At 35.8% G+C, this 26678-nt stretch overlaps 33 non-coding genes across 33 annotated transcripts; all 33 read left to right on the top strand.

Annotated features, from left to right (window-relative positions):
- Window positions 1–83: 83 nt before the first annotated feature.
- Window positions 84–156, top strand: Trnav-cac (transfer RNA valine (anticodon CAC)). The gene has a single exon. It is a non-coding gene; the product is annotated as a tRNA-Val (tRNA).
- A 1927-nt stretch (window positions 157–2083) lies between these two features.
- Window positions 2084–2156, top strand: Trnav-cac (transfer RNA valine (anticodon CAC)). The gene has a single exon. It is a non-coding gene; the product is annotated as a tRNA-Val (tRNA).
- A 149-nt stretch (window positions 2157–2305) lies between these two features.
- Window positions 2306–2378, top strand: Trnag-ccc (transfer RNA glycine (anticodon CCC)). Its single transcript has one exon. It is a non-coding gene; the product is annotated as a tRNA-Gly (tRNA).
- Window positions 2379–2972: 594 nt separating this feature from the next.
- On the top strand, window positions 2973–3045 carry Trnav-cac (transfer RNA valine (anticodon CAC)). Its single transcript has one exon. It is a non-coding gene; the product is annotated as a tRNA-Val (tRNA).
- A 592-nt stretch (window positions 3046–3637) lies between these two features.
- On the top strand, window positions 3638–3710 carry Trnav-cac (transfer RNA valine (anticodon CAC)). Its single transcript has one exon. It is a non-coding gene; the product is annotated as a tRNA-Val (tRNA).
- A 592-nt stretch (window positions 3711–4302) lies between these two features.
- Trnav-cac (transfer RNA valine (anticodon CAC)) lies at window positions 4303–4375 on the top strand. Its single transcript has one exon. It is a non-coding gene; the product is annotated as a tRNA-Val (tRNA).
- Window positions 4376–4524: 149 nt separating this feature from the next.
- On the top strand, window positions 4525–4597 carry Trnav-aac (transfer RNA valine (anticodon AAC)). Its single transcript has one exon. It is a non-coding gene; the product is annotated as a tRNA-Val (tRNA).
- A 372-nt stretch (window positions 4598–4969) lies between these two features.
- On the top strand, window positions 4970–5042 carry Trnav-cac (transfer RNA valine (anticodon CAC)). Its single transcript has one exon. It is a non-coding gene; the product is annotated as a tRNA-Val (tRNA).
- Window positions 5043–16579: 11537 nt separating this feature from the next.
- Trnav-aac (transfer RNA valine (anticodon AAC)) lies at window positions 16580–16652 on the top strand. The gene has a single exon. It is a non-coding gene; the product is annotated as a tRNA-Val (tRNA).
- Window positions 16653–17025: 373 nt separating this feature from the next.
- Trnav-cac (transfer RNA valine (anticodon CAC)) lies at window positions 17026–17098 on the top strand. Its single transcript has one exon. It is a non-coding gene; the product is annotated as a tRNA-Val (tRNA).
- A 150-nt stretch (window positions 17099–17248) lies between these two features.
- Trnav-aac (transfer RNA valine (anticodon AAC)) lies at window positions 17249–17321 on the top strand. The gene has a single exon. It is a non-coding gene; the product is annotated as a tRNA-Val (tRNA).
- Window positions 17322–17694: 373 nt separating this feature from the next.
- Window positions 17695–17767, top strand: Trnav-cac (transfer RNA valine (anticodon CAC)). Its single transcript has one exon. It is a non-coding gene; the product is annotated as a tRNA-Val (tRNA).
- A 149-nt stretch (window positions 17768–17916) lies between these two features.
- Window positions 17917–17989, top strand: Trnav-aac (transfer RNA valine (anticodon AAC)). Its single transcript has one exon. It is a non-coding gene; the product is annotated as a tRNA-Val (tRNA).
- A 595-nt stretch (window positions 17990–18584) lies between these two features.
- Trnav-aac (transfer RNA valine (anticodon AAC)) lies at window positions 18585–18657 on the top strand. Its single transcript has one exon. It is a non-coding gene; the product is annotated as a tRNA-Val (tRNA).
- A 372-nt stretch (window positions 18658–19029) lies between these two features.
- On the top strand, window positions 19030–19102 carry Trnav-cac (transfer RNA valine (anticodon CAC)). The gene has a single exon. It is a non-coding gene; the product is annotated as a tRNA-Val (tRNA).
- A 150-nt stretch (window positions 19103–19252) lies between these two features.
- On the top strand, window positions 19253–19325 carry Trnav-aac (transfer RNA valine (anticodon AAC)). The gene has a single exon. It is a non-coding gene; the product is annotated as a tRNA-Val (tRNA).
- A 372-nt stretch (window positions 19326–19697) lies between these two features.
- Window positions 19698–19770, top strand: Trnav-cac (transfer RNA valine (anticodon CAC)). Its single transcript has one exon. It is a non-coding gene; the product is annotated as a tRNA-Val (tRNA).
- Window positions 19771–19919: 149 nt separating this feature from the next.
- Window positions 19920–19992, top strand: Trnav-aac (transfer RNA valine (anticodon AAC)). Its single transcript has one exon. It is a non-coding gene; the product is annotated as a tRNA-Val (tRNA).
- Window positions 19993–20365: 373 nt separating this feature from the next.
- Window positions 20366–20438, top strand: Trnav-cac (transfer RNA valine (anticodon CAC)). Its single transcript has one exon. It is a non-coding gene; the product is annotated as a tRNA-Val (tRNA).
- Window positions 20439–20587: 149 nt separating this feature from the next.
- On the top strand, window positions 20588–20660 carry Trnav-aac (transfer RNA valine (anticodon AAC)). The gene has a single exon. It is a non-coding gene; the product is annotated as a tRNA-Val (tRNA).
- A 372-nt stretch (window positions 20661–21032) lies between these two features.
- On the top strand, window positions 21033–21105 carry Trnav-cac (transfer RNA valine (anticodon CAC)). Its single transcript has one exon. It is a non-coding gene; the product is annotated as a tRNA-Val (tRNA).
- Window positions 21106–21699: 594 nt separating this feature from the next.
- Window positions 21700–21772, top strand: Trnav-cac (transfer RNA valine (anticodon CAC)). Its single transcript has one exon. It is a non-coding gene; the product is annotated as a tRNA-Val (tRNA).
- Window positions 21773–22367: 595 nt separating this feature from the next.
- Trnav-cac (transfer RNA valine (anticodon CAC)) lies at window positions 22368–22440 on the top strand. Its single transcript has one exon. It is a non-coding gene; the product is annotated as a tRNA-Val (tRNA).
- Window positions 22441–22589: 149 nt separating this feature from the next.
- Trnav-aac (transfer RNA valine (anticodon AAC)) lies at window positions 22590–22662 on the top strand. Its single transcript has one exon. It is a non-coding gene; the product is annotated as a tRNA-Val (tRNA).
- A 371-nt stretch (window positions 22663–23033) lies between these two features.
- On the top strand, window positions 23034–23106 carry Trnav-cac (transfer RNA valine (anticodon CAC)). Its single transcript has one exon. It is a non-coding gene; the product is annotated as a tRNA-Val (tRNA).
- Window positions 23107–23257: 151 nt separating this feature from the next.
- On the top strand, window positions 23258–23330 carry Trnav-aac (transfer RNA valine (anticodon AAC)). The gene has a single exon. It is a non-coding gene; the product is annotated as a tRNA-Val (tRNA).
- Window positions 23331–23926: 596 nt separating this feature from the next.
- On the top strand, window positions 23927–23999 carry Trnav-aac (transfer RNA valine (anticodon AAC)). The gene has a single exon. It is a non-coding gene; the product is annotated as a tRNA-Val (tRNA).
- A 373-nt stretch (window positions 24000–24372) lies between these two features.
- Trnav-cac (transfer RNA valine (anticodon CAC)) lies at window positions 24373–24445 on the top strand. Its single transcript has one exon. It is a non-coding gene; the product is annotated as a tRNA-Val (tRNA).
- Window positions 24446–25039: 594 nt separating this feature from the next.
- Trnav-cac (transfer RNA valine (anticodon CAC)) lies at window positions 25040–25112 on the top strand. Its single transcript has one exon. It is a non-coding gene; the product is annotated as a tRNA-Val (tRNA).
- A 149-nt stretch (window positions 25113–25261) lies between these two features.
- On the top strand, window positions 25262–25334 carry Trnav-aac (transfer RNA valine (anticodon AAC)). Its single transcript has one exon. It is a non-coding gene; the product is annotated as a tRNA-Val (tRNA).
- Window positions 25335–25928: 594 nt separating this feature from the next.
- Trnav-aac (transfer RNA valine (anticodon AAC)) lies at window positions 25929–26001 on the top strand. Its single transcript has one exon. It is a non-coding gene; the product is annotated as a tRNA-Val (tRNA).
- A 372-nt stretch (window positions 26002–26373) lies between these two features.
- Trnav-cac (transfer RNA valine (anticodon CAC)) lies at window positions 26374–26447 on the top strand. Its single transcript has one exon. It is a non-coding gene; the product is annotated as a tRNA-Val (tRNA).
- Window positions 26448–26596: 149 nt separating this feature from the next.
- Window positions 26597–26669, top strand: Trnav-aac (transfer RNA valine (anticodon AAC)). Its single transcript has one exon. It is a non-coding gene; the product is annotated as a tRNA-Val (tRNA).
- Window positions 26670–26678: the final 9 nt, after the last annotated feature.

Here is a 26678-nt window from a genome sequence, read left to right as displayed (position 1 = left end):
ACAAAGTTAAACTACTTCCTTTTTGAAACACGCAAGAAAAAATACTATTGTGTATGATTCAGATTTTTTAGTGCGAAACATTCGTACCCATGGTGTAGTGGTTATCACATCCGCTTCACACGCGGAAGGTCCAAGAATCGAGACCTGGTGGGTACACGGGAGTCTTCGATTTTCTTCGTAATACAATATTACACTACACTAAATAGAACAGTTTTTCAACCGTTGGGACAATTTTTTAGATTAACTTTGTGTTTAAAATTATTTAATTTAACTACTTATGCTCCCTTTCAAAACCTCTCGCAGTGTTTACCCATGGTGTAGTGGTTATCACATCCGCCTAACACGCGGTAGGTCCCAGGCTCGAGACCTCGTGGGTACAAGAGTGGAGTCATTTTAGCTAAGTACGAAAATTAGGGAATTTTAATATTACTTCCTATTCCTATCATAATAAGTAACAATACAGCTGAGTTTTTTTATTTTCTTTCTCTTTTAATTTGTATTAGGGGTAGTAGAAGTTAATACTTCAGTTAAATATACACCACGTTTACCAGTCCCATGCAAAGTGACGCTTCGTTTCTGATAGCTGATTGTTTATCAATATTTTTTTAAAAACAAGCATTTTTTTTACCTTGAAGTTTCAAAGGCTTATTGTTTGAACTTTATTATTTACAAAGTTAAACTACTTCCTTTTTGAAACACGCAAGAAAAAATACTATTGTCTATGTTTCAGATTTTTTAGTGGTAACCATTCGTACCCATGGTGTAGTGGTTATCATATCCGGTTCACACGCGGAAGGTCCCAGGTTCGAGACCTGGTATGTACACGAGTCTTCGATTTTCTTCTTAATACAATTTTACACTACACTAATTAGAACAGTTTTTCAACCGTTGGGATGATTTTTTAGATTAATTTTGTGTTTAAAATTATTTAATTTAACTACTTACGTTCCCCTTCAAAACCTCTCGCAGTGTGTACCCATGGGGTAGTGGTTATCACATCCGCCTAACACGCGGAAGGTACCAGGTTCCAGTTCTGGTGGGTACAAGAGTGGAATCATTTTAGCTAAGTACGAAAATTAGGGAATTTTAATATTACTTCCTTTTCCTAACATAATAAGTAACAATACAGCTGAGTTTTTTTTATTTACTTTCTCTTTTAAACTGTATTGGGGGTAGTAAAAGTTAATACTTCAGTTAAATAAACACCACTTTCGCCAGTCCCATACAAACTGACGATTCGTTTCTGATAGCTGATTGTTTATCAATAATATTTTTAAAACAAGCATTTTTTTTACCTTGAAGTTTCAAAGGCTTATTGTTTGAACTTTATTATTTACAAAGTTAAACTACTTCCTTTTCGAAACACGCAAGAAAAATACTATTGTGTATGTTTCAGATTTTTTAGTGGTAACCCTTCGTACCAATGGTGTAGTGGTTATCACATCTGCTTCACACGCGGAAGGTCCCAGGTTCGAGACCTGGTGGGTAAACGAGTCTTCGATTTTCTTCTTAATACAATTTTACACTATACTAAAAAGAACAGTTTTTCAACCGTTGGGATAATTTTTTTAAGATTAATTTTGTGTTTAAAATTATTTAAATTAACTACTTATGTTCCCCTTCAAAAACACCCGCAGTGTGTACCCATGGTGTAGTGGTTATCACATCCGCCTAACACGCGGAAGGTCCCAGGTTTGAGACCTCCCGGGTACAAGAGTGGAATCATTTTAGCTAAGTACGAAAATTAGGGAATTTTAATATTACTTTCTTTTTAAACATAATTAGTAACAATACAGCTGAGTTTTTTATTTACTTTCTCTTTTAATCTGTATTAGGGGTAGTAGAAGTTAATACTTTAGTTAAATAAACACCACGTTCGCCAGTCCCATACAAAGTGACGATTCGTTCCTGATAGCTGATTGTTTATCAATAATATTTTTAAAACAAGCATTTTTTTTTACCTTGAAGTTTCAAAGGATTATTGTTTGAACTTTATTATTTACAAAGTTAAACTACTTCCTTTTCAAAACACGCAAGAAAAATACTATTGTGTATGTTTCAGATTTTTTTGTGGTAACCCTTCGTACCCATGGTGTAGTGGTTATCACATCTGCTTCACACGCGGAAGGTCCCAGGTTCGAGACCTGGTGGGTACACGGGAGTCTTCGATTTTCTCCTAATACAATTTTACACTACACTAATTAGAACAGTTTTTCAACCGTTGGGATGATTTTTTAGATTAATTTTGTGTTTAAAATTATTTAATTTAACTACTTACGTTCCCCTTCAAAACCTCTCGCAGTGTGTACCCATGGTGTAGTGGTTATCACATCTGCGTCCCACGCGGAAGGTCCCAGGTTCGAGACCTGGTGGGTAAACGAGTCTTCGATTTTCTTCTTAATACAATTTTACACTATACTAAAAAGAACAGTTTTTCAACCGTTGGGATAATTTTTTTAAGATTAATTTTGTGTTTAAAATTATTTAAATTAACTACTTATGTTCCCCTTCAAAACCACCCGCAGTGTGTACACATGGTGTAGTGGTTATCACGTCCGCCTAACACGCGGATGGTCCCAGGTTTGAGACCTCGCGGCTACAAGAGTGGAATCTTTTTAGCTAAGTACGAAAATTAGGGAATTTTAATATTACTTTCTTTTTAAACATTATTAGTAACAATACAGCTGAGTTTTTTTATTTACTTTCTCTTTTAATCTGTATTTGGGGTAGTAGAAGTTAATACTTTAGTTAAATAAACACCACGTTCGCCAGTCCCATACAAAGTGACGATTCGTTTCTGATAGCTGATTGTTTATCAATAATTTTTTTAAGACAAGCATTTTTTTTACCTTGAAGTTTCAAAGGCTTAGTGTTTGAACTTTATTATTTACAAAGTTAAATTACTTCCTTTTTGAAACACGCAGGAAAAAATACTATTGTTTATGTTTTAGATTTTTGAGTGGTAGCCGTTAGTACCCATGGTGTAGTGGTTATCACAACCGCTTCACACGCGGAAGGTCCCAGGTTCGAGACCTGGTGGGTACACGAGTCTTCGATTTTCTTCTTAATACAATTTTACACTACACTAATTAGAACAGTTTTTCAACCGTTGGGATGATTTTTTAGATTAATTTTGTGTTTAAAATTGTTTAATTTAACTACTTATGTTCCCCTTCAAAAATACTCGCAGTGTGTACCCATGGTGTAGTGGTTTTCACATCCGCCTAACACGCGGAAGGTCCAATGTTCGAGACCTCGCGGGTACAAGAGTGGAATCATTTTAGCTAAGTACGAAAATTAGGGAATTTTAATATTACTTCCTTTTTAAACATAATGTGTAACAATACAGCTGAGTTTTTTTATTTACTTTCTCTTTTAATCTGTATTAGGGGTAGTAGAAGTTAATACTTTAGTTAAATAAACGCCACGTTCGCCAGTCCCATACAAAGTGACGATTCGTTTCTGATAGCTGATTGTTTATCAATAATTTTTTTAAGACAAGCATTTTTTTTACCTTGAAGTTTCAAAGGCTTAGTGTTTGAACTTTATTATTTACAAAGTTAAATTACTTCCTTTTTGAAACACGCAGGAAAAAATACTATTGTTTATGTTTTAGATTTTTGAGTGGTAGCCCTTAGTACCCATGGTGTAGTGGTTATCACATCCGCTTCACACGCGGAAGGTCCCAGGTTCGAGACCTGGTGGGTACGCGAGTCTTCGATTTTCTTCTTAATACAATTTTACACTACACTAATTAGAACAGTTTTTGAACCGTTGGGATGATTTTTTAGATTAATTTTGTGTTTAAAATTATTTAATTTAACTACTTATGTTCCCCTTCAAAAATACTCGCAGTGTGTACCCATGGTGTAGTGGTTATCACATCCGCCTAACACGCGGAAGGTCCAAGATTCGAGACCTCGCGGGTACAAGAGTGGAGTCATTTTAGCTAAGTACGAAAATTAGGGAATTTTAATATTACTTCCTTTTTAAACATAATGAGCAACAATACAGCTGAGTTTTTTTATTTATTTTCTCTTTTAATCTGTATTAGGGGTAGTAGAAGTTAATACTTTAGTTAAATAAACACCACGTTCGCCAGTCCCATACAAAGTGACGATTCGTTTCTGATAGCTGATTGTTTATTAATAATTTTTTTAAGACAAGCATTTTTTTTACCTTGAAGTTTCAAAGGCTTAGTGCTTGAACTTTATTATTTACAAAGCTAAACTACTTCCTTTTCGAAACACGCAAGAAAAAATACTATTGTGTATGTTTCAGATTTTTTAGTAGTAACCATTCGTACCCATGGTGTAGTGGTTATCACATCCGCTTCACACGCGGAAGGTCCCAGGTTCGAGACCTGGTGGGTACACGGGAGTCTTCGATTTTCTCCTAATACAATTTTACACTACACTAATTAGAACAGTTTTTCAACCGTTGGGATGATTTTTTAGATTAATTTTGTGAAAAAAAGTATTTAATTTAACTACTTATGTTCCCCTTCAAAACCTCGCGCAGTGTGTACCCATGGTGTAGTGGTTATCACATCCGCCTAACACGCGGAAGGTCCCAGGTTCGAGACCTGGTGGGTACAAGAGTGGTATAATTTTAGCTAAGTACGAAAGTTAAGGAATTTTAATATTACTTCCTTTTCCTAACATAATAAGTAACAATACAGCTGAGTTTTTTTTATTTACTTTCTCTTTTAATTTGTATTAGGGGTAGTAGACGTTAATACTTCAGTTAAATAAACACCACGTTCGCCACTCCCATACAACGTGACGATTCGTTTCTAATAGCTGATTGTTTATAAATAATTTTTTTAAGACAAGCATTTTTTTACCTTGATGTTTCAAAGGCTTAGTGTTTGAACTTCATTATTTACAAAGTTAAATTACTTCCTTTTTGAAACACGCAGGAAAAAATACTATTGTTTATGTTTTAGATTTTTGAGTGGTAGCCGTTAGTACCCATGGTGTAGTGGTTATCACATCCGCTTCACACGCGGAAGGTCCCAGGTTCGAGACCTGGTGGGTACACGAGTCTTCGATTTTCTTCTTAATACAATTTTACACTACACTAATTAGAACAGTTTTTCAACAGTTGGGATAATTTTTTAACCGACGAAAAAACGGAGGAGGTTCTCAATTCGACACGTATATATATATATTTTTTTTAATGTATGACCAAGCATAACTTTTTACAGAACGGTCTGATTTTGAAAATTCTTTTTTTATTGGAAAAGGTATACCCCGAAAGTGGTCCCATAAAAATTTTGAAAAAAAATTCCTACCCTAAGGGTGGGAAAAGGGGGTTGATTTGTTGTTCACTCACAGATTTTTAATGTATGACCACACATAACTTTTTACAAAATAGTCCGATTTTGATAATTCTTTTTTTATTGGAAAGGTTATACCCTGAAGTTGGTCTCATATAAATTTGGAGAAAAAAATCCTACCCTAAGGCTGGGAAAAGGGGGAGATTTGTTGTTCACTCACAGATTTTTTTATATATGACCACACATAACTTTTTACAGAATAGTCCGATTTAGAATATTCTTTTTTTTATTAGAAAGGGTATAGCCTGAAGTTGGTCTCATATAAATTTGGAGAAAAAAATCCTACCCTAAGGGTGGGAAAAGGGGGAGATTTGTTGTTCACTCACAGATTTTTTTATATATGACCACACATAACTTTTTACAGAATAGTCCGATTTAGAATATTCTTTTTTTTATTAGAAAGGGTATAGCCTGAAGTAATTCCCCTGTAAATTTGAGGGAAAAATTCCTACCCTAAGGGGGGGAGAGGGGGTGATTAGTTGTTCACTCCAAGATTTTTTTATTCTGAGTTGGGTATTACAAAAAAAAAAAAAAAAGCTCACAATGAATGAGCTTCAGACCTGTATGTCTCTCGTGTGTACTGCCGTGGGCAGGTAAGCGGCAGTATCTGCAGAAATGAGTTTTCGAGATATTTGATGAAATGTGTGTTGGAGTCAGGAGTACTAACAATAAGAAAATGTTGGAGTTATATATTTTTTTCAGCGGAAACCAAATAAGTTAGTTTGTACAACAAAGCTAACGTACAATAGATGACAAAATGCAAAAAAAAAAAAAAAAAAAAAAGAAAAAGAAAAAAAAATGCAGTTACTGCTTTTGACCTGCCCACGGCAGTATAGACCTCTCAATCTCTGGTATTTCTAATTAGGATTAGTTTTTTAACCGATGAAAAAACGGAGGAGGTTCTCAAGTAGACCCGTATATATAAGTTCTTTTTTTCATGTATGACCAGTTATTACTTTTCACAGGTTCGTCCGATTTTGATAGTTCTTTTTTCATTGGAAAGAATTTTCTCAGAAGTTGTTCCCATATAAATTTGGAAAAAAATTTCCTATCCTAAAGGATGGAAAACAGGGGTGAGTTATTGTTCACTCACAGGTTTTTTACTTTTTCTCGTGTAAGACGACGCATAACTTTTACAGAATAGTCTCATTTCGATAGTTGTTTTTTTATTGGAAAGAGTATACCTACAATTTGGTCCCATGTAAATTTGGAAAAATTCCTTATCTAAAGGTGAGATATTAGGAGTGATTTATTGTTCGCTCACAGATTTTTTATTACTAAGTTGTGTATTACAAAAAAAAAAAAAAACTCACGATGAATGAGCTTTAGATTTGTCAGTCTCTTGATTTAGAGCTCTCAGTCTCTGCATTTCTGCTAAAGCTCGTTCATCGTGAGGTTTGTGTAGTAACTTATTTGGCTCTAGATCAGATAAAGCAATACCCTCAAGTGTTTTTACTCTACTCAGTGCCACATATGCCTGTCCTTTAGCAAACACTTTCTTTCCGAGGTCTATTACAGCTTTATCAAGGGTCGTACCTTGCAATTTGTGTACCGTGACGGCCCAGCATAGAATTATTGGCAACATCCTGCGCTCAGTGTCACCATAACCTTTCGTTCCTTGAAAAGTTGCAACCACTGGAGGTATGGCGACACAACCATCGCTATCTTTTAGTCTGCTTCCTATGCTTTCATCGTCAGACTTAACTAATATGCAGTCCGGTAACTCTCCTTCCTCTAGTTGATCCCTACGTAGTGATGGCCATTTTATTTTTTTTAAATACCCATTGCACCATTGACGAGGTCGTCTGATACTGATATGTTACGTCTCAACATCACACGAGATTCGGCAGCAAGTTTTACCTCTGATAAAAGTCCACCACAATTGTTCACATCTTTCGGGACAACATTATCTGGAGGTTTCTTTCCATAGGTAGCAATTTCACGAGACTCATCTATGGAACGGATTGTATAGACACGATTTTGTTTTGAATTCATAGCTGTCATCTTATCATTGTATTCGTCAACCTGTTTGACGGTCGGGAATATTCGAATCACAACACCATCCTTAAATTCTTCATCTAAAGCCACCCTTCGCCTTTGACAAAGCAGTTCTAGTTGACCAGTTGTCAATTCGCTTACGCGTAAATTGTTCAACAGGTCGACGAACTCTGTATCATTTCTTTGTCTCATGTTGATTGTTAATTCGCAGAATGAAAATGCGTGCCATAAATTAATTTCTGCAGCAAACCAAGCTGGCTGTACAAAGCACCAATGTCCTTTCACAGGGGGCAGTAGGGTGGAGCTTATTTTTCAACTATGAAAATATTAACCTCTTACCCTCTCATTTTGTTCCTTTGTATGAAAAAAAATTCAGGCCAAATATTAGCACATTTAAAGATTATTTAGAGGTAGCTCAACAACTGTGAAATTTTTAACATTGCGGGATTTGTTTTTTTTTTTTTTTTTTTTTTCGAAAAGCAAAGATTGCTTACTTTTCCATTATTTTATAAATATACCTTGGACTTATTTTAACTTCACATATAACTTACTAGATGGCACCACTAGGCAGACCACAAGTATTTAAAAGCCATGCTAGCTCTGATTTAGCCATTTTGTTTTAGGATGTGACATCTTTAGCTGCGCAAAACACATTTGGTTATTTTAGCACTTACTTTGTTTTCAGTATTTTATTTTTGCTTCAGTTTTGAAAGCAAAATGACTGCAAAAGCCACAAGATCTCAAAGTGACTTGTATCTTCTTGGTGGGTCAGTTCCAGAATTAAAAGGTGGAAAATTGCCATCCTTGCGTATGGCTCTGGGACATTTTTTGCATCATCATCTTGAATTGAAGAAAACAGTAAGACAAGCTTCAACTCTGACCATCACAGAAATTGCCAAGTTTTGGCAAAAAGCTAGAATTCCTATGCGAGACAACCAAAATTGTCAAATGAAGCTTGAAAAGTTGTATAAAGAGTGGCAACTTTTGAAGAAAAATAAAGCTCGATGTTCATCAACGCAGCAAGCAAAGGAATCAACTTTTCTCTCTAAACTAGAAGATCTTTTTGATGTTGCTCATGCTGATGTTTTAACCAGTAAAGCAGTCTTACAAGAAGACAAAGACTTTTTAATAGCACAAAGGATGAAAGGTAGGTGTGGATCAATGTTAGGAGTTGATAAAAAGCTTCATATAAAAGAGAAAAAAGCTCTTGAACGAGAAACAAAAGCAAATGCCCGAATACAGCAACCGAAAATTAAAGAATTAAAAGATTCTGTAGTGGAACTTGAATCATCTACTGATACTGAAACTGATAGCAACTTAAGCTCAACGGAAGAAGGTAAGAAAATGGATATTACAGAACAAGCATCAAAAAGACAGAAAAGGAAGCGAGGGAGAAATACTATAGTTACTCCCCAACTTGCTGCAGCTTTGGACAGAACAAAAGTGTCAGACCGAAAGGCTTTCTATGTCATAGCAGAAACTGCAAAAGGCTTAGGATTCAATATCGATGAATTTTCTTTAAATAAGGACTCAATTCGCCGTCAAAGAAGGAAAGAAAGAGCTCAGAAATATGCAGACATAAAGGCTAAGTTTCAACCTAACGTCCCTCTAGTTATCCATTGGGACAGCAAATTAATTCCCGATTTAGTTGCAAAAGAAAAAGTAGATCGCCTGCCTGTATTAGTAACTGGGAAAGGAATTCACCAGCTACTTGCAGTTCCCAAGCTTCCATCTGGGACAGGTGAGGCACAGGCTACAGCAGTATTTAAAGCTATTGAAAGCTGGGGAATATCAAACAACATACGTGCTATGTGTTTTGATACAACCAGTTAAAACACTGGCAGTAACTCGGGTGCATGTGTTCTTTTAGAACAAAAGCTTGAAAAGGAACTTTTGTCCCTAGCGTGCAGGCATCATGTGTTGGAACTAATTATAGGGTCAGTGTTTCAAGTGTGCATGGGAGCCACATCTTCTCCTGAAATTCCATTATTCAAACGTTTCAAGGAATTTTGGAGCTTCATTGACACCAACCAGTACGAAACTGGAATTTCAGTTGACGTAGTTGATGAACTGATAAAGGATATCAAAGAAGATACAATTGCTTATGCAAAAAAATACATGGAAGAGTCACATAACCAACTAAGAGGTGATTATAAAGAATTAGTTGAACTTGTGATTATTTTCCTTGGAACTGCCCCTGTTAGAGGTGTTAAATTTATGTCGCCTGGAGCCATGCATCATGCCCGTTGGATGTCGAAATGTATTTATAGTCTCAAAATCTGGATGTTTAGATCGCAATTCAAGCTTACATCTAAAGAAGAGAAGGGATTAACAGCTGTATGCATTTTCATTGCACGTGTATACATGAAAGCATGGATATCAGCACCAGAAGCTGCAAGTGCTCCATATAATGACCTGTTACTAATGAAGTCTTTGATTGAATATTCGGCTATTCATACAAATATCTCGAAAGCTGCTGCAAATAAGTTTTCCAACCATTTATGGTATTTAACAGAGGAACTAGTTTCGTTGGCTTTTTTTGATAGTCATGTCAGTGCATCTACCAAGATAAAAATGGTCAGTGCTATGAAAAAACCAGCTAAAGAAAATTCTAAACAGAGGAAGATTGATCTTCAAACATTTGAGAACAAAAATTTGGATGATTTTGTAACAGCAAAGTCTATGTCACTGTTCCAGGCATTAAACCTGCCCATAGATTATCTTTCTGTTGATCCAGCATCGTGGGAAACAAGAGATGACTACAAAGAAGCCAAAATAAATTATTCAAGCTTTAAATGTAGTGAATGATCATGCTGAACGTGGAGTGGCTCTCATTCAGGAGTTTAGTGGACTGATAACATATGATGAAACGCAGTTGCAGTTTCTGCTGCAAGTCATCGAGGAACACCGCAGAATATACCCTGACAGCAGGAAAGTGACTTTATCTGGGACTGTTTCAAAACAATAACTTGTTTCCAGAACAATGCCAGGTGCATTTTATAACCCAGAAACCACCTTCTTTAATGTCTCAATTGATTTACAAGTGCTATATAAATAAATGCGTAACTATCACTTTTTGTCGAAATTTTCTCTATGTAACAAACTTCAAGCTCATTGAGCTACCTCTAAATATCAAAATGTTTCATTCAAACTTCATATTTAGTGGTTTTTCATCAAAAGGAACAAATTAAGAGGGTAAGACCTACAAAAATTAAAACTTTATTTTTTCAGTGCAAATAAGCTCCACCCTAGGGGGCAGTTGCATGATGTCTCCAAATAGAACAATATTTATCCCACCAAACAACTTATCATTGTTTTTAAATTCCTGTAGCCGCAAATGAATCATTCTTAAGTTCTCGTCAGACACCATTGATATTTCGTCAATCACTAACCAACTTATGTTGTGCCATTTACGTCTTTCTTGTTCTAGCCTTTCACCATTTAAGCGTCTATATGCAGTTGAATTACCTTTTTCGATGGGAAGAGAAAAAAGAGAATGCAATGTTTTGCCAAGTACCTGGCGGGCGGCGACACCGGTTAATGAACCTACCTCAACAAATTTAGGCTTTAGAAGCAAATCAACTGTAGGCACATAACACCTCTTGATGTGCTCCACGAGTAATTTTAAAACAAATGATTTGCCACTGCCAGCTCCTCCAGTTATAAAAGGCAACAGCTTTTCATCATCACCATGTAAATCTTTTTCAATGGCCGTAGAAATTCTTTGAAATAAATCCTTTTGCTGTATGTTTAGACCCTCTGACAGTATTAAAAAATATATCATCAGTCATTGCACCTCTTTCCTCTATATCTTCACAGAAGTCGTCTTGATTATATTGACTGATATGCTCATCGGCGTTTATAATTTGATCGTCTTTGATATTTTTGAAACCCGTTTCACGGGCAAGATTTAAAGCAGTTCCCTGGGCAAAGTGCCTGTTGAATGACCTGTTCTGCATGTGCGAAATCTTCGGCACTAACATTATTCAGCAGAGGCCTTAATTCGTCTTTTCGTCTAAAGAAACAAGATTCTGGAGTCTCGTCTTCCAACATTAGTTGGTTTTCATCGCGAAAAGGAATATGGCAAACAATCAAGCTATAGTAATACCCATCTTTGTCACCATGGAGTGTGTAGTAACGTGTTCGTAACACAGCTGGCTTATTTCTTATTCGCATACGTGAACCGTCTCTCAGTCGTATATATCTTATTTTTGTAAGGTTATCAACAGGTTCTCTGAGTTCGATGTCACCATCTTCCTCACTCCACATAATATTTGAACTCGTCTCATAACGCACTGCAAATTCTGCCAGACTTATATTTTGAAGTTCATCAGGCCTCAACACGTAACGATCGAATACGTTGTTGCATATTGAAGCTTCATCCCCTTCAAACCGCAATAAATGAAAGCGTTGACTTGGCATGCAGCTATTCACAAATATTGTTTTACGAGAGCTCATTTTAAGCGGCAGGTGGCAAAGACGATAGGCGCATTCGGGAGCACTTACCAATCGCTGCGAGAGTATTGCCATAGAAACCGCAAACAGTTGGCTCCACACTCCGCCGCCCCGTCTTTTAGCTTTTGTAATTGCGTGGCGTACCACATCTCCAGTGTCGTGAGGTTCACACTTACTCACATATTTTGCAACGTAATATGCAACGGCAGAGATATTTCCGCATGGCTGAATGTCCATGTTTCCTTCCCAAAGACTAAGAATTTCAGGACTATAGTTATTAACCATACTTTCTTCAGAAGTTCTTCGTAAGATGCAAAACCGACCGTTGTTGGCAAGTGCTTCATCGGGACCCAAGCATAAGGTATCCTCACTTGGAGCTCTCGGAAACCCAAAACGACAGCAATGGTTTGTACGTTCTTTGTAGCAGGTTTTTGTGTGTCGATGCATTTGGACATCTTCGACTAGATGTTTTAACTCAATATTATGAGGGTTCAAAGAACATGAAATAACTCTTTCGGTTATACTTATTCCTTCATTTGTTGAAAAATCAGGAATGTTTTCACACCACACCAGCATGTGCAAGTGCGGACTGCCTCGGTTTTGAAATTCTATCCTGTACCAAAAGTCTATGATACTTCCACCTAAGCAGTCATTATTTTGTTTTAAATAATGCATAAGAGCATTAATTCTTATTGTAAATTGCCTTGCAATAACCACTGGATATTTTTGCACTAACTTTTGTCGTTCTGGAAATGTTATACTATCTAAATTATTTACATTGTTGCCATCCGCAATGAGCAAAGCTTTTGTCATATCTGGCCAATTTAGGTCATTGCAGGAAAGGGTAATAAACCAGGTAGGAGGCCCTATACTTCTTACCATGGCAATTAACTCCGAACAGCATCGTCTCCAGTACGAAGCAGTCCCTCGCACATTTCTCATTGTCAGATGCATGTTGTCAATTAGCCCTTGAGGTGTATGTTCGCCTTGGCCTTGACGCATTCTGCATGAAACAGACACACTTGCTTTTGCTCGAAAGTACTCAACAACTGACAATGCAAAAAATAAATAGTCATTTCTCTGGAATCTTTTATCCTTACTCATTACACGAGCTTGAAAGTAGTCTAATGGGGTAATTGAAACCTCTCTTTCTTCGCCAAATCCATTTCTTCCATCAGGGAATAAAAAATACCAGCCCATCTCTTCCATTCTTTTTTCACTTTCATAATTTAGGGGTGGTGCTGCTTTCCTTTTAACTTCTTTTAGTCTTACTTCATCTTCTGGGTTAGGGTTGTCTATGTTAACAACACTGTCCAAATTAGGTACTCTTTCATCTATGTTTCTAAGCATACTGGTTGTAAAAATATATCTCATTTCCGAATTATAATTTTGCTGTAATTGAGGGTGAATAATGTCTTTTTCCATAGTATTATTACTTTCTTCTGACGATTGTTGCACGATTTTAGATGTATGCATTACTTGCGGCTGATGACAATTAAATGATTGGCGTTGTTTTTGAAGAACTGAAGATGTTTCTTTACCTTGATTTAACTGTTCTAGTGTATTTTCGGGTGTTATCCTAATTGGTGTCAGTGAAAAAACATTCCCAGTTAACACACTTACAGATGTGTTTTTTATGATCAATTTTCTACGCACGATATTATGCAGTTCATGGATACTAGTAAATCGTATACAACATGAAGTACCTCTCGTTGGAGCTTTGAAACCTTTTAGACCTCGCGCGTGGGAGTCGAACAACCAGTAAGAAAAACCTCCAGGATCGAGTCTGCAATGGACGGCTACAGTTGTATTATTCATATTAAGTATGGCATAACTATGATCCCTAAATACATTTATTAGAGCGTTTAACAAATTCGGAAATCCTTCTCCACTATTGTCGTTGTCTGCGTGACCATTAAATGATGATTCATGAAGAATATTGATATGAACTTTTAGATTATTGTATATGATGCTTGGTAAAAGCTCAGTTGCAGCCAAATAATCTATGTGTGCTTCTTCAGGATTGGGGTTAACCCGAGCCGCAATACAGTCTCTATAATACTTATCTCCTACCAGTAACATATAATCTATGTCACTTTTGCACCAATCATTAGGATTGATCAAAGAAAATGCCACAATAGCAACAGTTGCAATCCCTGTGCATTGTCGACCACGTGACTGTGGACTAAATCGTTCATTGCCCTGATGAAAGGACCCATGTAGTATAGATACATTGTTTTGCAAGAAAGTATAGTTATTTTTATTAACAGTTGACCGTTCAAAAGTTGGTTCTTCACTGTCATGAACATGTGCAGGTTCGTCAGCAATTTGTGTTATCGTAGAAATATCGATCACAGTAGGAAAATGCACACGAACATCTTTATACAGTGCATTATTCTTTAGGAGCCACTGCAATGCCACTTGAAGTTTACCTATATCAATTTGAAACTCCCTAGAACGTTCTAAATTTTCCCGACTTTCTACTACGAGCACTAATCCAGTTTGATTAGGTTCAAGCGGAAGTTGTTCCGCCAGCTCGACCACATCCTGAGCAAAAAGGATTGCCTGCCCTTTGCACCAGTCTTGACTCAAACGATTTTGAACTTTTATTATTTTAAGAAATGGCACTACTCTGCAAATAAAACGTTTCTCAATTTCCGATAACTCATCAATTTCTGTAGGTATTGCAGCTACCGACATTTTGTTCCAATAGGCCTGGGGTGGAGTTTTATGTTTTTTAATATTGTTTGAGCATCGTGAACAAGTAATTATATTACCTAAAGCTACCAGTTCGTTAGGCAAAATAGAGCCTAAATTTTTAGTTTGCAATTTCCTACGTTGCTGCGGATACAATTTTTTTTGCATATTGAACACGACAAGTCAGCATAAACATTAATTGATTTCTTAAAGTTCTCTGCGTTACATTGGTTTCTTCGCTCGCGAGCTGCTTGTCGCATGGCGCTCAGACGATTAGTTCTCTCCTCGGAAGATTCGTGAAGTACCACCATTGCTGAACGGTTACGAGCAGCATCCAAACGCAGCATACGTTCGTTCTCAATTTCATTTGAAACTCGCTCTCTTATCAGATCTAAACGATGAGCGCGTTGCTCTTCGCTCTCACTTGAAAGTCGCTCTCTTATCAGATCTAAACGATGAGCGCGTTGCTCTTCACTCTCATTTGAAAGTCGCTCTCTTATCAGATCTAAACGATGAGCGCGTTGCTCTTCAGTCTCATTTGAAAGTCGCTCTCTTATCATATCTAAACGACGAGCGCGCTGCTTATCACCTTCTTGCAATAACCTATCGTTATTGCAGCTTCTCATTCTCGACAGTCTTTCCTCGCGCTGACCTAAACTCTCCTGTGAACGTGTTAATGTAATTCTCTTTCTGTTTGCTTCCAACCTTTTTTCTTTCTCATTAATAGATTCTTCTAAACATCTTTTCCTCATCCGAGCAGCATTTTTTGTAGGCCTACCCATGTTAGTATATAAAGCCTGCTTTTTTAAAATTATTTATGTAACGCAACAGATAATTGTTAAAATACGATTATATATATATATATATATATATATATATATATATATATATATATATATATATATATATATATATGTTAATAGCTAAAGTAAGGTAGGTAGCTATTTTAAAAAGAAATAAAAAATATAAGCATACAGATTATAGCCACATTAGTAGCTTATAGCCACAAAAAATTATAAAATAAAAACTTTTTAACAAAAAAATTGAACCGCCGAAAAATTTGAAAAGCAAAAAATAATGAACCATTTTAATTAAACCTTAATAACTAAGTTCTTAAACTGATGTAAGTATACCTAAGTATATATTTTTGTAATAATTTAGAGTTTTTAATTAACCTTAATAACTCAGTTCTTAAATTAATGTAAGTATACCTAAGTAGTTTTGAGTCGGTGCCAAACAATAAATAAACAAAGATCCCTAAATTACCTAAATTTAAAGAAATAACCAAATAAAATTTGCAATGTAATGTGAAATGTCCGGCGATAAACATAAATGTTTAAAAAAAAGCTCACTCCACACGCCATCATTAAATCATGAATACTAGTAGATCGTATACAACAAAAAGTACCTCTCGTTGGAGCTTTGAAACCTTTGGGACATCGCACGAGAGAGGCAAACAACCAGTGAGAAAAATCTTCAGGATCATGTATGCAATTAACGGCTACAGTTGTTATGCCATACTTACGCTAAATAATACTATGACCCACAAAACCATTTATTTGAGCTTTTAACAAGATGAGAAATCCTTATTCAGTATGATGAACAATGAAATAAACATTTTGACTGTTGTATATGAGGCAAAATCTCAGTAGAAGCCAAGTACTCGACACGTGCTTCTTCGAGAGAACTCGACGACGTTCGGGTTTAACTTCGTGAACGCTCGGCATTTTCCGGCGAAGGGGCGTGTCGCCAGACGCCACCGCTGCGCCTCACGCTTTACAAAAATAATTAATTTGCTTGTTTGGCACCGACTCAAAACTACTTAGGTATACTTACATTAATTTAAGAACTGAGTTATTAAGGTTAATTAAAAACTCTAAATTATTACAAAAATATGTACTTAGGTATACTTACATCAGTTTAAGAACTTAGTTATTAAGGTTTAATTAAAATGGTTTATTATTTTTTGCTTTTCAGTTTTTTCGGCGGTTCAATTTTTTTGTTAAAAAGTTTTTATTTAGATTAATTTTGTGTCTAAAATTATTTAAATTAACTACTTACGTTCCCCTTCAAAGCCTCTCGCAGTGTGTACCCATGGTGTAGTGGTTCTCACATCCGCCTAACATGCGGACGGTCCCAGGTTCGAGACCTGGTGGGTACAAGAGTGTTATCATTTTAGCTAAGTACGAAAATAAGGGAATTTTGATATTACTTCCTTTTCCTACCATAATAAGTAACAATACAGCTGAGTTTTTTTATTTACATTCTCTTTTAATCTGTATTAGGGGTAGTAAAAGTTAATACTTCAGTTAAATAAACACCACGTTCGCCAGTCCCATACAAAGTGACGATTCGTTTCTGATAGCTGATTGTTTATCAATAATTTTTTTAAAACAAGCATTTTTTTTTACCTTGAAGTTTCAAAGGCTTATTGTTTGAACTTTATTATTTACAAAGTTAAACTACTTCCTTTTTGAAATACGCAAGAAGAAATACTCTTGTGCATGTTTCAGATTTTTTAGTGGTAACCATTCGTACCCATGGTGTAGTGGTTATCACATCCGCTTCACACGCGGAAGGTCCCAGGTTTCAGACCTGGTGGGTACACGGGAGTCTTTGATATTCTTCTTATTACAATTTTACTCTACACTAAATAGAACGGTTTTTCAACAGTTGGGATGATTTTTTAGATTAATTTTGCGTTTAAAATTATTTATATTAACTACTTATGTTCCCCTTCAAAACCACTCGCAGTGTGTACTCGTGGTGTAGTGGTTATCACATCCGCCTAACACGCGGAAGGTCCCAGGTTCGAGACCTCGCGGGTACAAGAGTGGAATCATTTTAGCTAAGTACGAAAATTAGGGAATTTTAATATTACTTCCTTTTCTTAACATAATAAGTAACAATACAGCTGAGTTTTTTTATTTACTTTCTCTTTTAATCTGTATTAGGGGTAGTACAAGTTAATACTTTAGTTAAAAAAACACCACGTTCACCAGCCCCATACAAAGTGACGATTCGTTTCTGATAGCTGATTGTTTATCAATAATTTTTTTAAGACAAGCATTTTTTTTTACCTTGAAGTTTCAAAGGCTTAGTGTTTGAACTTTATTATTTACAAAGTTAAACTACTTTCTTTTTGAAACACGCAAGAAAAAATACTATTGTGTATGTTTCAGATTTTTTAGTGGTGACCATTCGTACCCATGGTGTAGTGGTTATCACATCCGCTTCACACGCGGAAGGTCCCAGGTTCGAGACCTGGTGGGTACAGGAGTCTTCGATATTCTTCTTAATACAATTTTACACTTCACTAAATAGAACAGTTTTTCAACCGTTGGGATAATTTTTTTAGATTAATTTTGTGTCTAAAATTATTTAAAGTAACAACTTACGTTCCCCTTCAAAACCTCTCGCAGTGTGTACCCATGGTGTAGTGGTTCTCACATCCGCCTAACATGCGGACGGACCCAGGTTCGAGACCTGGTGGGTACAGGAGTGTTATCATTTTAGCTAAGTACGAAAATTAGGGAATTTTGATATTACTTCCTTTTCCTAACATAATAAGTAACAATACAGCTGAGTTTTTTTATTTACTTTCTCTTTTAATTTGTATTAGGGGTAGTACAAGTTAATACTTCAGTTAAATAAACACCACGTTCGCCAGTCCAATACAAAGTGACGATTCGTTTCTGATAGCTGATTGTTTATCAATATTTTTTTTAAAACAAGCATTTTTTTAATTTGAAGTTTCAAAGGCCTATTGTTTGAACTTTATTATTTACAAAGTTAAACTACTTCCTTTTTGAAATACGCAAGAAGAAATACTCTTGTGCATGTTTCAGATTTTTTAGTAGTAACGATTCGTACCCATGGTGTAGTGGTTATCACATCCGCTTCACACGCGGAAGGTCCCAGGTATAGGACCTGGTGGGTACACGGGAGTCTTTGATATTCTTCTTATTACAATTTTACACTACACTAAATAGAACAGTTTTTCAACCGTTGGGATAATTTTTTTAGATTAATTTTGTGTCTAAAATTATTTAAAGTAACTACTTACGTTCCCCTTCAAAACCTCTCGCAGTGTGTACCCATGGTGTAGTGGTTCTCACATCCGCCTAACATGCGGACTGACCCAGGTTCGAGACCTGGTGGGTACAAGAGTGTTATCATTTTAGCTAAGTACGAAAATTAGGGAATTTTGATATTACTTCCTTTTCCTAACATAATAAGTAACAATACAGCTGAGTTTTTTTATTTACATTCTCTTTTAATCTGTATTAGGGGTAGTAAAAGTTAATACTTCAGTTAAATAAACACCACGTTCGCCAGTCCCATACAAAGTGACGATTCGTTTCTGATAGCTGATTGTTTATCAATAATTTTTTTAAAACAAGCATTTTTTTTACCTTGAAGTTTCAAAGGCTTATTGTTTGAACTTTATTATTTACAAAGTTAAACTACTTCCTTTTTGAAATACGCAAGAAGAAATACTCTTGTGCATGTTTCAGATTTTTTAGTGGTAACCATTCGTACCCATGGTGTAGTGGTTATCACATCCGCTTCACACGCGGAAGGTCCCAGGTTTCAGACCTGGTGGGTACACGGGAGTCTTTGATATTCTTCTTATTACAATTTTACTCTACACTAAATAGAACGGTTTTTCAACAGTTGGGATGATTTTTTAGATTAATTTTGCGTTTAAAATTATTTAGATTAACTACTTATGTTCCCCTTCAAAACCACTCGCAGTGTGTACTCATGGTGTAGTGGTTATCACATCCGCCTAACACGCGGAAGGTCCCAGGTTCGAGACCTCGCGGGTACAAGAGCGGAATCATTTTAGCTAAGTACGAAAATTAGGGAATTTTAATATTACTTCCTTTTCTTAACATAATAAGTAACAATACAGCTGAGTTTTTTTATTTACTTTCTCTTTTAATCTGTATTAGGGGTAGTACAAGTTAATACTTCAGTTAAATAAACACCACGTTCGCCAGTCCCATACAAAGTGACAATTCGTTTCTGATAGCTGATTGTTTATCAATAATTTTTTTAAGACAAGCATTTTTTTTACCTTGAAGTTCCAAAGGCTTAGTGTTTGAACTTTATTATTTACAAAGTTAAACTACTTCCTTTTTGAAACACGCAGGAAAAATTACTATTGTGTACGTTTCAGATTTTTTGGTCGTAACCATCAGTACCCATGGTGTAGTGGTTATCACATCCACTTCACACGCGGAAGGTCCCAAGTTCGAGACCTGGTGGGTACACGAGTCTTCGATTTTCTTCTTAATACAATTTTACACTACACTGAAAAGGACAGTTTTTCAACCGTTGGGATAATTTTTTTAGATTAATTTTGTGTCTAAAATTATTTAAAGTAACTACTTACGTTCCCCTTCAAAGACTCTCGCAGTGTGTACCCATGGTGTAGTGGTTCTCACATCCGCCTAACATGCGGACGGACCCAGGTTCGAGACCTGGTGGGTACAAGAGTGTTATCATTTTAGCTAAGTACGAAAATTAGGGAATTTTGATATTACTTCCTTTTCCTAACATAATAAGTAACAATACAGCTGAGTTTTTTTATTTACTTTCTCTTTTAATCTGTATTAGGGGTAGTACAAGTTAATACTTTAGTTAAATAAACACCACGTTCACCAGCCCCATACAAAGTGACGATTCGTTTCTGATAGCTGATTGTTTATCAATAATTTTTTTAAGACAAGCATTTTTTTTTACCTTGAAGTTTCAAAGGCTTAGTGTTTGAACTTTATTATTTACAAAGCTAAACTACTTCCTTTTCGAAACACGCAAGAAAAAATACTATTGTGCATGTTTACGATTTTTTAGTGGTAACCATTCGTACCCATGGGGTAGTGGTTATCACATCCGCTTCACACGCGGAAGGTCCCAGGTTCGAGACCTGGTGGGTACACGGGAGTCTTCGATTTTCTCCTAATACAATTTTACACTACACTAAATAGAACAGTTTTTCAACGGTTGGGATAATTTTTTAGATTAATTTTGTGTTTAAAATTATTTAATTCAACTACTTATGTTCCCCTTCAAAGCCTCTCGCAGTGTGTGCCCATAGTGTAGTGGTTATCACATCCGCCTAACACGCGGAAGGTCCCAGGTTCGAGACCTGGTGGGTACAACAGTGGAATCATTTTAGCTAAGTACGAAAATTAGGGAATTTTAATATTACTTCCTTTTCCTAACATAATAAGTAACAATACAGCTGAGTTTTTTTATTTACTTTCTCTTTTAATCTGTATTAGGGGTAGTAAAAGTTAATACTTCAGTTAAATAAACACCACGTTCGCCAGTCCCATACAAAGTGACGATTCGTTTCTGATAGCTGATTGTTTATCAATAATATTTTTAAAACAAGCATTTTTTTTACCATGAAGTTTCAAAGGCTTATTGTTTGAACTTTATTATTTACAAAGTTAAACTACTTTCTTTTTGAAACACGCAAGAAAAAATACTATTGTGTATGTTTCAGATTTTTTAGTGGTGACCATTCGTACCCATGGTGTAGAGGTTATCACATCCGCTTCACACGCGGAAGGTCCCAGGTTCGAGACCTGGTGGGTACAGGAGTCTTCGATATTCTTCTTAATACAATTTTACACTTCACTAAATAGAACAGTTTTTCAACCGTTGGGATATTTTTTTTAGATTAATTTTGTGTTTAAAATTATTTAATTTAACTACTTATGTTCCCCTTCAAAACCTCTCGCAGTGTGCATCCATGGTGTAGTGGTTATCACATCCGCTTCGCACGCGGAAGGTCCCAGGTTCGAGAACGGGTGGGTAAAAGAGTGGTGTCATTTTAGCTAAGTACGAAAATTAGGGAATTTTAATATTACTTCCTTTTCCTAACATAATAAGTAACAATACAGCTGAGTTTTTTTATTTACTTTCTCTTTTAATCTGTATTAGGGGTAGTAAAAGTTAATACTTCAGTTAAATAAACACCACGTTCGCCAGTCCCATACAAAGAGACAATTCGTTTCTGATAGCTGATTGTTTATCAATAATTTTTTTAAGACAAGCATTTTTTTTACCTTGAAGTTCCAAAGGCTTAGTGTTTGAACTTTATTATTTACAAAGTTAAACTACTTCCTTTTTGAAACACGCAGGAAAAATTACTATTGTGTACGTTTCAGATTTTTTTGTCGTAACCATCAGTACCCATGGTGTAGTGGTTATCACATCCGCTTCACACGCGGAAGGTCCCAGGTTCGAGACCTGGTGGGTACACGAGTCTTCGATTTTCTTCTTAATACAATTTTACACTACACTGAAAAGGACAGTTTTTCAACCGTTGGGATAATTTTTTTAAGATTAATTTTGTGTTTAAAATTATTTAAATTAACTACTTATGTTCCCCTTCAAAACCACCCGCAGTGTGTACCCATGGTGTAGTGGTTATCACATCCGCCTAACACGCGGAAGGTCCCAGGTTTGAGACCTCCCGGGTACAAGAGTGGAATCATTTTAGCTAAGTACGAAAATTAGGGAATTTTAATATTACTTCCTTTTCTTAACATAATAAGTAACAATACAGCTGAGTTTTTTTATTTACTTTCTCTTTTAATCTGTATTAGGGGTAGTACAAGTTAATACTTCAGTTAAATAAACACCACGTTCGCCAGTCCCATACAAAGTGACAATTCGTTTCTGATAGCTGATTGTTTATCAATAATTTTTTTAAGACAAGCATTTTTTTTACCTTGAAGTTCCAAAGGCTTAGTGTTTGAACTTTATTATTTACAAAGTTAAACTACTTCCTTTTTGAAACACGCAGGAAAAATTACTATTGTGTACGTTTCAGATTTTTTGGTCGTAACCATCAGTACCCATGGTGTAGTGGTTATCACATCCACTTCACACGCGGAAGGTCCCAAGTTCGAGACCTGGTGGGTACACGAGTCTTCGATTTTCTTCTTAATACAATTTTACACTACACTGAAAAGGACAGTTTTTCAACCGTTGGGATAATTTTTTTAGATTAATTTTGTGTCTAAAATTATTTAAAGTAACTACTTACGTTCCCCTTCAAAACCTCTCGCAGTGTGTACCCATGGTGTAGTGGTTCTCACATCCGCCTAACATGCGGACGGACCCAGGTTCGAGACCTGGTGGGTACAAGAGTGTTATCATTTTAGCTAAGTACGAAAATTAGGGAATTTTGATATTACTTCCTTTTCCTAACATAATAAGTAACAATACAGCTGAGTTTTTTTATTTACTTTCTCTTTTAATTTGTATTAGGGGTAGTACAAGTTAATACTTCAGTTAAATAAACACCACGTTCGCCAGTCCAATACAAAGTGACGATTCGTTTCTGATAGCTGATTGTTTATCAATATTTTTTTTAAAACAAGCATTTTTTTAATTTGAAGTTTCAAAGGCCTATTGTTTGAACTTTATCATTTACAAAGTTAAACTACTTCCTTTTTGAAATACGCAGGAAGAAATACTCTTGTGCATGTTTCAGATTTTTTAGTAGTAACCATTCGTACCCATGGTGTAGTGGTTATCACATCCGCTTCACACGCGGAAGGTCCCAGGTTTAGGACCTGGTGGGTATACTGGAGTCTTTGATATTCTTCTTATTACAATTTTACACTACACTAAATAGAACAGTTTTTCAACCGTTGGGATAATTTTTTTAGATTAATTTTGTGTCTAAAATTATTTAAAGTAACTACTTACGTTCCCCTTCAAAACCTCTCGCAGTGTGTACCCATGGTGTAGTGGTTCTCACATCCGCCTAACATGCGGACGGACCCAGGTTCGAGACCTGGTGGGTACAAGAGTGTTATCATTTTAGCTAAGTACGAAAATTAGGGAATTTTTATATTACTTCCTTTTCCTAACATAATAAGTAACAATACAGCTGAGTTTTTTTTATTTACATTCTCTTTTAATCTGTATTAGGGGTAGTAAAAGTTAATACTTCAGTTAAATAAACACCACGTTCGCCAGTCCCATACAAAGTGACGATTCGTTTCTGATAGCTGATTGTTTATCAATAATTTTTTTAAAACAAGCATTTTTTTTACCTTGAAGTTTCAAAGGCTTATTGTTTGAACTTTATTATTTACAAAGTTAAACTACTTCCTTTTTGAAATACGCAAGAAGAAATACTCTTGTGCATGTTTCAGATTTTTTAGTGGTAACCATTCGTACCCATGGTGTAGTGGTTATCACATCCGCTTCACACGCGGAAGGTCACAGGTTTCAGACCTGGTGGGTACACGGGAGTCTTTGATATTCTTCTTATTACAATTTTACTCTACACTAAATAGAACGGTTTTTCAACAGTTGGGATGATTTTTTAGATTAATTTTGCGTTTAAAATTATTTATATTAACTACTTATGTTCCCCTTCAAAACCACTCGCAGTGTGTACTCATGGTGTAGTGGTTATCACATCCGCCTAACACGCGGAAGGTCCCAGGTTCGAGACCTCGCGGGTACAAGAGCGGAATCATTTTAGCTAAGTACGAAAATTAGGGAATTTTAATATTACTTCCTTTTCTTAACATAATAAGTAACAATCCAGCTGAGTTTTTTTATTTACTTTCTCTTTTAATCTGTATTAGGGGTAGTACAAGTTAATACTTTAGTTAAATAAACACCACGTTCACCAGCCCCATACAAAGTGACGATTCGTTTCTGATAGCTGATTGTTTATCAATAATTTTTTTAAGACAAGCATTTTTTTTTACCTTGAAGTTTCAAAGGCTTAGTGTTTGAACTTTATTATTTACAAAGCTAAACTACTTCCTTTTCGAAACACGCAAGAAAAAATACTATTGTGTATGTTTACGATTTTTTAGTGGTAACCATTCGTACCCATGGGGTAGTGGTTATCACATCCGCTTCACACGCGGAAGGTCCCAGGTTCGAGACCTGGTGGGTACAGGAATCTTCGATATTCTTCTTATTACAATTTTACACTTCACTAAATAGAACAGTTTTTCAACCGTTGGGATAATTTTTTTAGATTACTTTTGTGTTTAAAATTATTTAATTTAACTACTTATGTTCCCCTTCAAAACCTCTCGCAGTGTGCATCCATGGTGTAGTGGTTATCACATCCGCTTCGCACGCGGAAGGTCCCAGGTTCGAGAACGGGTGGGTAAAAGAGTGGTGTCATTTTAGCTAAGTACGAAAATTAGGGAATTTTAATATTACTTCCTTTTCCTAACATAATAAGTAACAATACAGCTGAGTTTTTTTATTTACTTTCTCTTTTAATCTGTATTAGGGGTAGTAAAAGTTAATACTTCAGTTAAATAAACACCACGTTCGCCAGTCCCATACAAAGAGACAATTCGTTTCTGATAGCTGATTGTTTATCAATAATTTTTTTAAGACAAGCATTTTTTTTACCTTGAAGTTCCAAAGGCTTAGTGTTTGAACTTTATTATTTACAAAGTTAAACTACTTCCTTTTTGAAACACGCAGGAAAAATTACTATTGTGTACGTTTCAGATTTTTTTGTCGTCACCATCAGTACCCATGGTGTAGTGGTTATCACATCCACTTCACACGCGGAAGGTCCCAAGTTCGAGACCTGGTGGGTACACGAGTCTTCGATTTTCTTCTTAATACAATTTTACACTACACTGAAAAGGACAGTTTTTCAACCGTTGGGATAATTTTTTTAGATTAATTTTGTGTCTAAAATTATTTAAAGTAACTACTTACGTTCCCCTTCAAAACCTCTCGCAGTGTGTACCCATGGTGTAGTGGTTCTCACATCCGCCTAACATGCGGACGGACCCAGGTTCGAGACCTGGTGGGTACAAGAGTGTTATCATTTTAGCTAAGTACGAAAATTAGGGAATTTTGATATTACTTCCTTTTCCTAACATAATAAGTAACAATACAGCTGAGTTTTTTTATTTACTTTCTCTTTTAATTTGTATTAGGGGTAGTACAAGTTAATACTTCAGTTAAATAAACACCACGTTCGCCAGTCCAATACAAAGTGACGATTCGTTTCTGATAGCTGATTGTTTATCAATATTTTTTTTAAAACAAGCATTTTTTTAATTTGAAGTTTCAGAGGCCTATTGTTTGAACTTTATTATTTACAAAGTTAAACTACTTCCTTTTTGAAATACGCAAGAAGAAATACTCTTGTGCATGTTTCAGATTTTTTAGTGGTAACCATTCGTACCCATGGTGTAGTGGTTATCACATCCGCTTCACACGCGGAAGGTCACAGGTTTCAGACCTGGTGGGTACACGGGAGTCTTTGATATTCTTCTTATTACAATTTTACTCTACACTAAATAGAACGGTTTTTCAACAGTTGGGATGATTTTTTAGATTAATTTTGCGTTTAAAATTATTTATATTAACTACTTATGTTCCCCTTCAAAACCACTCGCAGTGTGTACTCATGGTGTAGTGGTTATCACATCCGCCTAACACGCGGAAGGTCCCAGGTTCGAGACCTCGCGGGTACAAGAGCGGAATCATTTTAGCTAAGTACGAAAATTAGGGAATTTTAATATTACTTCCTTTTCTTAACATAATAAGTAACAATACAGCTGAGTTTTTTTATTTACTTTCTCTTTTAATCTGTATTAGGGGTAGTACAAGTTAATACTTTAGTTAAATAAACACCACGTTCACCAGCCCCATACAAAGTGACGATTCGTTTCTGATAGCTGATTGTTTATCAATAATTTTTTTAAGACAAGCATTTTTTTTTACCTTGAAGTTTCAAAGGCTTATTGTTTGAACTTTATTATTTACAAAGTTAAACTACTTCCTTTTTGAAACACGCAAGAAAAATACTATTGCGTATGTTTCAGATTTTTTAGTAGTAACCAATCGTACCCATGGTGTAGTGGTTATCACATCCGCTTCACACGCGGAAGGGCCCCAGGTTCGAGACCTGGTGGGTACACGGGAGTCTTCGATTTTCTCCTAATACAATTTTACACTACACTAAATAGAACAGTTTTTCAACCGTTGGGATAATTTTTTAGATTAATTTTGTGTTTAAAATTATTTAATTTAACTACTTATGTTCCCCTTCAAAACCTCTCGCAGTGTGTACCCATGGTGTAGTGGTTATCACATCCGCCTAACACGTGAAAGGTCCTAGGTTCGAGACCTGGTGGGTACAAGAGTGGAA

This window comes from Uloborus diversus, unplaced genomic scaffold (assembly GCF_026930045.1).
Source record: "Uloborus diversus isolate 005 unplaced genomic scaffold, Udiv.v.3.1 scaffold_1136, whole genome shotgun sequence".
In the NCBI taxonomy this organism is placed as follows: domain Eukaryota; kingdom Metazoa; phylum Arthropoda; class Arachnida; order Araneae; family Uloboridae; genus Uloborus; species Uloborus diversus.
The sequence above is the reverse complement of the archived record's forward strand: the minus strand, read 5'-3'. Positions and strand labels throughout refer to the sequence as shown.